Source organism: Microcaecilia unicolor, chromosome 5 (assembly GCF_901765095.1).
Source record: "Microcaecilia unicolor chromosome 5, aMicUni1.1, whole genome shotgun sequence".
NCBI classification, from domain to species: domain Eukaryota; kingdom Metazoa; phylum Chordata; class Amphibia; order Gymnophiona; family Siphonopidae; genus Microcaecilia; species Microcaecilia unicolor.
In genome coordinates, this window is record NC_044035.1 from 68877896 (window position 1) to 68889934 (window position 12039).

Genomic DNA, 12039 nt, shown 5'->3' on the forward strand with positions numbered 1-12039 from the left:
AGGGGCCTAACCAGGGTAGGACAGCCTCTCCCTTCTCACAATGTTAACATTGCTTAACACTGATACTGTGTTATGTTCATACATAATTTCATTGACTAACTCCCTCAAGCACAACCAAGCATCACAAACCATAGCCAACATGAATACCAACAAATTACTCATGATAATCTATTTCCTTCCCCTAATCTACCACGCATGGACCACCAACAACTTAAACAACAATCTACCCACAATACACAAATCCTACAGACAATCTATCTACTACTCACCAGACCAAAAGAACAACAACTACCTAACTTTTGAAAATCCCTGAAGACTTATCTCTTCAACAAAGCCTACAAAGAGGACCCATAACCCAACTTTACAACCACACTAATCCTCACCAGTCTGAAACTTTTCTTTAATAATTATTTTCCTAGAACTCTTTCCTACTCTCAATCTCTCTACATCACCAATTGTATCTGATGCACTGGAATGGCAATGCCTTAACAGAGCTCTGTAAGCCACATTGAGCCTGCAAATAGGTGGGAAAATGTGGGATACAAATGCAACAAATAAATAAATAAACAATCAACTAAAAGGAAGGTCAAACACATACGGATGGAACCAACAGGAAAGAAAAAAGGGAAACAACAAAACCAGATACCAAGAAAATAGACAATTAATAAAAATCAACACATCTACCCCCTCCCCCCAAACTGAGCCTTACCATTCTATCCAAATGGGGTACATAAACACCAGATCAGTAGTAAACAAAACAGAGACTATAACAGACTGGATTACTACAGACAATCTTGACCTTCTATTCATCACTGAAACCTGGATCCATGACCTCAAAGACCCCATAATCTTAGATCTATGCCCACCAGAATATAAAATTACTCACTGGACAAGAAATGGAAAAAGAGGTAGTGGAATAGCCATAATATATAAACATAAAGGATAAACATAAAGGAATCCTGTTCAGAAGGAATAGATCCTAAGGAGCTTAGCTGAGATTGGGTAGCACAGCCGGTGGCGGGAGGCGGGGATAGTGGTGGGCAGACTTATACGGTCTGTGCCAGAGCTGGTAGTGGGAGGCGGGGCTGGTGGTTGGGAGGCGGGGATAGTGCTGGGCAGACTTACACGGTCTGTGCCCTGAAAAGGACAGGTACAAATCAAGGTAAGTTATACACAAAAAGTAGCACATATGAGTTTATCTTGTTGGGCAGACTGGATGGACCATGCAGGTCTTTTTCTGCTGTCATCTACTATGTTATGTTATTATGAGTTCACCATCACAACCACAGCTGAATCCATTCTTCCACAACTTGAAATCGCCTCGGTAAAAACCAATCACCCAAACTTAGAGGAACACCTCAATGCAATCCTACTATATAGACCGCCAGGCAACTGGCAAGAATCACAAAGACAATTTATGGACTTCATCTCGAACACTTGTGTTTCTACCTCAAACCTTATCATAATAGGAGATATCAACTTGCACCTTGAAGATCTCACCCTAACGAGCACCAAAGAATGCAAAGAGTTCCTACAACTATGGGATCTTCAAGCACCAAATACACAACCAACACACACAAAAGGACACACACTAGACATCATCACACACAAATTCGATCCAGACTCAAACCTTCTAATAACAGATACAAGATGGACTTCCGCACCGTGGTCAGACCACTACAAAGCATACATCTCCCTCCAATGGCGAAAGAAAAACACAACTAATAAACAAGAACGAAAAACTTACACCACAAGAGGAAAAATAGATCTGGTAATATTCTGGCAACAGATCTACCGTGATGGATGGACAATAAAAACAGACACAAATCAATTCCTCCTGGAATGGGACGACAGATGCAGAATAATACTAGACAACATTGCCCCAACTCAAACCAGAACCTCACATAGGAAGAACTCAACTCCATGGTCCACCGAAGAATTGAAAAAACTCAAAACACAAGTTAGAAGGTTAGAACATGCATGGAATAAAAAGAAAGATGACCCAACACTCAATGCCTGGAAACAACTTCAAAGAAAATATAAATGTACCATAAGGCAAACTAAAAGATTATTTTATAAAAATGAAATCAGACCGAACTACAAAGACACACACAAACTCTTCCAACTCATGAACAAATTACTAGATACCATATCAATCACAACCAACAATAAAGACACACCAGGAGCAGACAATCTCGCAAAATACTTTAATGAGAAAATTATACAACTGCGATTTAAAATACCAACCAGCACCACCGATTATGCCGCACTCCTTGACTGTCTAGATCCAGACCCTGGTGCATATCCAGCAGACAGAACCTGGACCAACTTTGATATAATATCGGAGGATCTTATCTCCCAAACGCTCAAAAGATTTGCCAAATCTCATTGCAAATTAGATATATGCCCAAACAATCTCATGACATCTGCCCCTCATCAATTCATAATAGACCTCGCGAATCACGTAAACTATATGCTACAAACTGGACTCTTTCCGAAGGAAAAAGGAAACATTCTACTCACTCCTATTCCCAAAGACGCAAAGAAGAATGCCAGTGAACTAACCAATTACAGACCAGTAGTGAGGTTGCAAAAGAGATTGTAGTAGATCGGGTATCCTTAAATAACAATAAAAATCAGACAAAAGATTGCCAATTAATACTGTCAAGTACTAAGCATGATGTACTTAGGAACAACAAACATAGTTTGAAATGTCTATATGCAAATGCCAGGAGCCTAAGAAATAAGATGGGGGAGTTAGAATATATTGCACTAAATGAAAAATTAGATATAATAGGCATCTCTGAGACCTGGTGGAAGGAGGATAACCAGTGGGACACTGTCATACCGGGGTACAAATTATATCGTAGTGATAGGGTGAATCGGATTGGTGGAGGGGTAGCATTGTATATTAACGAGAGCCTTGAATCAAATAGATTGAAAATTCTGCAGGAAACAAAACACTCCTTGGAATCACTATGGATTGAAATTCCATGTGCAAAGGGGAAAAGGATAGTGATAGGAGTGTACTACCGACCGCCTGGCCAGGACGAACAGACGGATGCAGAAATGTTAAAGGAAATCAGGGACGCAAACAAACTGGGCAACACAATAATAATGGGGGATTTCAATTACCCGCATATAGACTGGGTTAATGTAACATCTGTACACGCAAGGGACATAAGATTTCTTGATGAAATCAAGGACAGCTTCATGGAACAGCTAGTTCAGGAGCCGACAAGAGAAGGAAAAATACTAGACTTAGTCCTTAGTGGTGCTCATGATCTAGTGCAGGGGGTAACGGTACGAGGGCCGCTTGATAACAGTGATCATAATATGATCGGTTTTGATATTGGCATTGAAGGAAGTGAAACTAGGAAATCAAGTACGCTAGCGTTTAACTATAGAAAAGGTGATTACGACAAAATGAGAAAAATGGTGAAAAAAAGACTGAAAGGAGCAGCTCGCAGAGTAAAAAACTTGCGTCAGGCGTGGATGCTGTTTAAAAACACCATCCTGGAGGTTCAGGACAAATATATTCCACGTATTAGAAAAAAGGGAAAAAAGACTAAACGTCAGCCGGCGTGGCTAAACAATAAGATAAAGGAAGTCATTAGAGCCAAAAAGCAATCCTTCAGAAAGTGGAGAAGAGAACCAACTGAAAGTAACAGGATAGATCATAAGGAATGCCAAGCCAAATGCAAAGCGGAGATAAGGAGGGCAAAAAAGGACTTTGAGAAGAAATTAGCGTTGGAAGCAAAAATACATAGTAAAAATTTTTTTAGATACATTAAAAGCAGGAAACCGGCCAAAGAGTCGGTTGGGCCGCTGGACGAAAATGGTGTTAATGGGGCGATCAGGGAGGACAAAGCCGTAGCGGAGAAATTAAATGAATTCTTTGCTTCGGTCTTCACCGAGGAGGATTTGGGGGGGACACCGGTGCCGGAAAGAATATTTGAAGCGGGGGAGTCGGAGAAACTAAACGAATTCTCTGTAACCTTGGAGGATGTAATGGGTCAGTTCAGCAAGCTGAAGAGTAGTAAATCACCAGGACCTGATGGTATTCATCCCAGAGTATTAATAGAACTAAAAAATGAACTTGCGGAGCTACTGTTAGAAATATGCAATCTGTCCCTAAAATCGAGTGTAGTACCGGAAGACTGGAGGGTAGCCAATGTTACTCCGATTTTTAAGAAGGGTCCCAGAGGAGATCCGGGAAATTATAGACCCGTGAGTCTGACGTCGGTGCCGGGCAAGATGTTGGAGGCTATTATTAAGAATAAAATTGCAGAGCATATACAAAAACATGGACTGATGAGACAAAGTCAGCACGGATTTAGTGAAGGGAAGTCTTGCCTCACCAATCTAATGCATTTTTTTGAGGGGGTAAGCAAACATGTGGACAATGGGGAGCCGGTTGATATTGTATATCTGGATTTTCAGAAGGTGTTTGACAAAGTGCCGCACGAAAGACTCCTGAAGAAATTGCAGAGTCATGGAATCGGAGGTAGGGTATTATTATGGATTAAGAACTGGTTGAAAGATAGGAAGCAGAGAGTAGGATTGCGTGGCCAGTATTCTCAGTGGAGGAGGGTAGTTAGTGGGGTCCCGCAGGGGTCTGTGCTGGGTCCGTTGCTTTTTAATGTATTTATAAATGACCTAGAGATGGGAATAACTAGTGAGGTAATTAAATTCGCCGATGACACAAAATTATTCAGGGTCGTCAAGTCGCAGGAGGAATGTGAACGATTACAGGAGGACCTTGCGAGACTGGGAGATTGGGCGTGCAAGTGGCAGATGAAGTTCAATGTTGACAAGTGCAAAGTGATGCATGTGGGTAAGAGGAACCCGAATTATAGCTACGTCTTGCAAGGTTCCGCGTTAGGAGTTACGGATCAAGAAAGGGATCTGGGTGTCGTCGTCGATGATACGCTGAAACCTTCTGCTCAGTGTGCTGCTGCGGCTAGGAAAGCGAATAGAATGTTGGGTGTTATTAGGAAGGGTATGGAGTCCAGGTGTGCGGATGTTATAATGCCGTTGTATCGCTCCATGGTGCGACCGCACCTGGAGTATTGTGTTCAGTACTGGTCTCCGTATCTCAAAAAAGATATAGTAGAATTGGAAAAGGTACAGCGAAGGGCGACGAAAATGATAGTGGGGATGGGACGACTTTCCTATGAAGAGAGGCTGAGAAGGCTAGGGCTTTTTAGCTTGGAGAAGAGACGGCTGAGGGGAGATATGATAGAAGTGTATAAAATAATGAGTGGAATGGATCGGGTGGATGTGAAGCGACTGTTCACGCTATCCAAAAATACTAGGACTAGAGGGCATGAGTTGAAGCTACAGTGTGGTAAATTTAAAACGAATCGGAGAAAATTTTTCTTCACCCAACGTGTAATTAGACTCTGGAATTCGTTGCCGGAGAACGTGGTATGGGCGGTTAGCTTGACGGAGTTTAAAAAGGGGTTAGATAGATTCCTAAAGGACAAGTCCATAGACCGCTATTAAATGGACTTGGAAAAATTCCGCATTTTTAGGTTTAACTTGTCTGGAATGTTTTTACGTTTGGGGAGCGTGCCAGGTGCCCTTGACCTGGATTGGCCACTGTCGGTGACAGGATGCTGGGCTAGATGGACCTTTGGTCTTTCCCAGTATGGCACTACTTATGTACTTATGTACTTATACCCTTAATAACCAAACTGACAGAAGGGATGGTAACCAAACAACTCACAAATTATTTAGACAAATTCTCAATACTACATGACTCCCAGTCAGGAGTTCAGTCTAACCACAGCAAGGAAACAGTATTAGTTACTCTCATGAATAAATTTAAACAAATGACTGCAACTGGCAAGAACATATTACTGCTACAATTCAACATGTCAAGCGCCTTCGATATGGTTGATCATGGAATACTACTACATATCCTCGAATACTTCGGAATCGGAGGAAATGTTCTCAACTGGTTCAAAGGTTTCCTAACCACACGATCATACCAAGTAACATCTAATTCAACTACATCAGCTACATGGATACCTGAATGTGGTGTCCCACAAGGATCCCCCCTCTCACCGACCCTATTCAACTTAATGATAATACCATTGGTGAAACTACTATCAAATCAAAACCTTAACCCATACATATATGCAGACAACGTAACGATCTACATTCCATTTAAACAAGATCTAAAGGAAGTTTCCAATGACATCAACCAAAGCCTCAACATCATGCACACATGGGCGGACGCATTCAAGTTGAAACTCAATGCAGAAAAAACCCAATGCCTAATACTCACCTCACAATACAACACGGACAAATTCACCACCATTGATACACCAAAACTGAATCTTCCAGTTTCGGACACCCTAAAAATTCTTGGGGTTACCATTGACCGACACCTCACACTTGAGAGTCACGTGAAAAACATAACCAAGAAGATGTTCTACTCAATGTGGAAACTAAAAAGAGTAAGACCTTTTTTTCCCCAAGAACTGTCTTCCGCAACCTGGTACAATCAATGGTACTCAGTCATCTAGACTACTGCAATGCACTCTACGCTGGCTGCAAAGAACAAATAACCAAGAAACTTCAGACAGCCCAGAATACGACAGCTAGACTCATATTCGGTAAAACAAAATATGAAAGCGCCAAACCTCTATGAGAAACACTGCAATGGCTCCCATTCAAAGAACATATCACGTTCAAAATTTGCACCTTAGTTCACAAAATCATTCACGGAGAAGCACCAGCCTACATGACAGATCTGATAGACTTACCACCCAGGAATGCTAAAAAATCATCCCGTACATTCCTTAATCTTCACTTCCCAAATTGTAAAGGTCTTAAATACAAACTAATGCATGCGTCAACCTTTTCCTACCTGAGCACACAATTCTGGAATGTGTTGCCGCGAAACCTAAAAACGACCTATGAACAAGTTAACTTCTGAAGTCTACTGAAGACCCACCTCTTCAACAAGGCATACAATGATCAACAAACATGAACTCTATACATATATCCAGAAATGCCCCAATCATATTTGCTTGTCAAACTACTATCATCTTTTTTTCTCAGTATCATGTCACCCCCCAAAAAATCTTTTGTTATTACTAAATGCACATTCTCCTTAATTCTTATACTTCTCCTATATATCTCTTATTATGGTTGTTTGTTAAGATACTACCATGTTATATCATTATCATGTACCAAAACACTTCTGCCATTACTAAATGTACACTTCCTCATGTATTCCTACTATTCATGATGTATTGTAAGCCACATTGAGCCTGCAAAGAGGTGGGATAATGTGGGATACAAATGCAACAAATAATAATAATAATTTGTCCTTTCCCACCCAGCTACTCCTTTATGCCATAAGGCTGCCACATTTCTGGGGAGAACATTGTGGTATCAAACGTGTTAATGTTGAGAAAAGTATTGATTAGTCAAAGATTCTGTTCCTAATGTTGCAAAATTGTACTACTGTTGGTGATATTTTTTTAATTAAAGCCATCTCCTGAAGGGATAGCCATGGTCACCTGCATGGAAGGGAGGAGAGGAGATGCTAGAGAATGTAGACATACCTTTTGTGTGGGTTTGCATTCCCTAATAGTGTTGGATGTAATATCTACCAGATGTCTAGAGCTACATTGGTCATGTACCTGTGGGGTTAAAAAAGAGAGAAAGGTGGTCAACTGAAACCTTTTCTAGAGTTAGAAACTAAATAGCCAAAAACTCTTGTTCAAAAAGGCAGTTATTTTCTGTTCCTTGGCTGCTGGAGAGGTAGCATGTCCAGCGGCCTCAATTAAGTGTTAATTAAGGTGTGGGGAAGTAGAATACTTGCATAGGTTGCTGAGTCAGCTTCAAAGAGCCTGTTTAAAAAAGGTCCCTTAGATTCAAAACTATATAAAGAGGAAAAGTTCCACTGAACTTTCTTTCTGAGAAGTTCCGAGAGAAGAGGACATTTCTCTGGGAAGTGAACACTATTTTGCATTGTGCTTTGAGAACGTAAAGATTGGGATTTAAAGGAAGAATTGTAGGTTAGTGATAGGCAAAATAAAAATATAAAAAGAAAATGTTATCAACTAATCTCCATAGTCTTTTCCACTTAGTTTTAAAAACTTTGTATCACAAGCATTAACAGATAGAATCTAGCAGGCACTGCAGGATCTAGTTTAGTCTTAGTTTTTAAGAAAGAACAATAATTTTCATTAAGAAAGAGTAACAGAAGTGTACTGAAATATGCATGTTGTTTTCTTGAGTGTGTGTTCCTTCTAAAAAATATATATTTTTAGTAACTTCTAGGTGACTGACGTTTTTAAGAGGGATTGATAATGTTTTGAATATCAAGAGTGTAGTGGTATCATGAAGAACGCCATAGTTTAATATTTGCTTCCATCTGCAACACACATTGATAATGGTGTTCGAGGTACACTACAAGTGAATATAGAATTAGCAGTACCATGAAATATTCCTTCTGCATTTAGAATGAGGAAAATTCAGAATCCCTACTCTTATTTTTATACATTTGTATTTATCTGAAAATTCTATCAAAGATATCAAGCAATTGACATTCCAGGAAAAACACAATGGTCAGATACAGGAATAATAAAACTCAACCAAAACAGGCCCACCAAGCACAAGAAAACAAATAAATAGTCCATGTGGAGGGCCATAATCGAAAGGGATGTCCAAGTTTTGTTGAGGACGTCCTTGCAAAATGTCCCGATGGAGGGGCGGGGAAACCTGTATTATCGAAACAAGATGGACGTCCATGTTTCGTTTTGATAATACGGTGAAGGGAGGCACCTAGATGTGGATACAGTGGGTTTCTGGTGGGTTTTGGAGGACTCGCTGTTTCCTCCACAAACGTAACAGGTAGGGGGGATGGGGCTGGATCCGCCTGCCTGAAGTGCACTGCACCCACTAAAACTGCTCCAGGGACCTGCATATTGCTGTGATGGACCTGAGTATGACATCTGAGGCTGGCACAAAATATTTTGAAAGTTGTTTTTTGAGGGTGGAAGAGGGTTAGTGACCACTGGGGGAGTATGGGGAGGTCATCTGGTCATCTATTCCCTCCGGTGGCCATCTGGTCAGTTCGGGCACCTTTTTCTGGCTTGGTCGTAAGAAAAACAGGACCAGTTAAAGTCATCCAAGTGCTCGTGAGGGACGCCCTTTTTTTCCATTATGGGTCAAGGACGTCCAAGTGTTAGGCATGCCTAAGTCCTGCCTTTGCTACGCCTCCGACACCCCCCCCCCCCCCCCCGTGAACTTTGGCCGTCCCTGCAACGGAAAGCAGTTGGGGACGTCAAAATCGGCTTTTGATTATACCGATTTAGATGACCTGTGAGAAGGACACCCATCTTCCAATTTGTGCTGAAAGATGGGCGTCCTTCTCTTTCGAAAATAAGCCTGCTAATCTATTAAATGTATTGCGCTAGATTGGGGGAAGTACAGAAGATATGGAGCTATATTACATTTTTGTCTTAAAGGTCTAAACAAAAAAACATGAAACAACATTTGGCAATTCCCAATTACAGTTGAACAGAACCCGCTCCCCAAATCTTTCAGGGGTCCTTTTACTAAGCTGTGGTAAAAAGGGGCCTGTGCTAGCAACAGCACATGTTTTTGACTCACAATTAGGCCCCCTTTGACCACAGTGAGTAAAAGGCTGTAATTTTTTCTCGACAAGAAATGGCTGCATGGTATGTGACCCACTTACCGTGCAGCCATTTTTGGGGGTAGCACTTACCACCACCCATTGAGATGCCGGTAAGGGTCCTGTGATAACCCAGTGGTAACCAGGCAGTGCATGGCACTGCCTGATTATGCAGGGTAAGCACTGTCACTACAAAAATAGAAAATATATTTGTAATGCCAGAAATGCCATGCACTGGGGGTGGGAACTACCACTGGACTCTTGCAGTAGCCCGGCAGTAGTTCTGGATTGGCGCACGGCAAGCCCATTGCTATGCACCAACCCTTTAGTAAAAGGTCCCCTAAAGACAACTTTTTATGGAAAGTCTAAAATCCAAGAAAACTCTTAATTGAGCTTGTTGCCATTCTGTAACTTAACAATACATAAAAATAATAAAAAAAAAACATTCAGGAATATAAGCAATGGATCTCAAGACTAGAAACAATTCATTTCATTGAGCTGGACTCATCACAGAAAAAACACGATTTCTCATTTCAGCCAGATATAACTATCTGAGGAGATATGAAGGAGTGGAGCACCCTTGGACCTCAAAGAGCAGGAAAGTTTATAAATTTTAATAACAGAGTTGAAATACTGGGACATTCCCAGCCAGTGTTTGTTCCATTGATGTTGGGACATTAAAGTTTATTTTCTATCACACAGAAAACCAATGCAATGCAGCCAGGCAAGGGGAAATATGTGTAAACTAAGCGTGAAGCTCCAGTTAACAAATGGGCCACTGTGTTCTTTACCATTTGTAGAGCCTTCAATGAATTATTCATGAGACTCAAATATAAGGAATGAAATAGTCCAGTCTTAAAACAACTAAGGCCTGCAATACATTCCTGAAATCATCAGTAGGCATGATAAGTTTTAAACTACACAGTAACTGTAATTTAAAGAAGGCAAAATGTATGCTTTCACCTGTGCCTTTAGAGATAGAAATGAGTCCAATATAGCCACTAAACTGTGAATCTGTGAAGAGAAACTGTTTTGTGCATTATATAAATTTTGCTGCAAGTGAGCTGAAAATTTTGTGGAAATCAGAAGGTAATTTGAGTGACAGCTTGCTGTTGCATCATCTAGCTCTGCAGCTGGAGAGTAAATGCCAAGCTAAACCACTACCAACATAAGGGCTCCTTCTATAAAGCCACGGTAGCGATTCCAGTGCCGCAAATGTGACAAAGCCCATTCAATTCCTATGGGATTCATCACATTTGCTGTTCCGGAATCAGTAGCATAGCTTTGCAAAAGGAGCCCTAAGTGCGGTTTGCAGGGATCCCAGCATGTTAAGTATCTGGAGGGGGCATTCACCCATATCATGATGCATATTCATTTACCTTTGTCTCACAGAGATTTGGAAGCAGATTGGAATGGCACACCCTGTGGTTGGAACTTTACCTTTTATGAAGAGAGAAACTTAAAAGATGAAAATTCTCTCTTTTGGGCAAGCTTTTTTTTTCACAACAGGTTATATGGTGAGTGGCATCCTGTCATTTATGTTTCTACTAGCCTTTAAGCCCGTAACAACGGGCTAGTTTTTTGTTTTCCTATGGCCTCCCCCCATCCACCAACCCTGCTCTCTCCCCTGCCCTCCCCCCAGCATCTGTTTCCCTCAGTTCCACCCCCTCCTTCCCTCGCTCTCTCCTCCTCCGATTTCCATGCCCATGTCCAAGCCCTCCTCCCTATTGGGCTGTACTGCTGGTAGAGACGGTGTTTGAACTTCTACACTCTCAGCGTTCCGACTCTACTGCGCATTTGCAGGTGAGTCGGTCACCGTCCACCAACCCTGCTGGTGGAGGTGGGGCTTGGACTTCTATACTCTCAGCGTTCCGACTCTACTGCGCATTTGCAGGTGAGTCGGTCACTTGCCGTTTATATGTTTGATGGCTCTACATCAGAGGGTCTCAACCCAGTCCTCGGGACACACCTAGCCATTCAGTTTTCAGGATACCCACAATGAATATGCATGAGATAGATTTGCATTTCCTACCTCCATTGTATGCAAATCTGTCCATGCATATTCATTGTGGGTATCCTGAAAACCTGACTGGCTAGGTGTGTCCCGAGGACTGGGTTGAGAACCTCTGCTCTACATGAAGCCATAAGTTCTGTTGAGGGGGTGACGGTAGGGAGGTTTATTAGCACCGGGATGTTATATTATGTAATATTAAGCACTTCACTATAATATTATAAAGCTAGCATAAATGATTAATGGTAAATAACAACCAAGGAGAAACTACAGAACAAAAAGGGGAATGACCAGAGAAGTACCAACCAAGGGATATTTATTAAAAATCACATAAAAAGACATAAGTTCATAGAGATCTATAAAATCC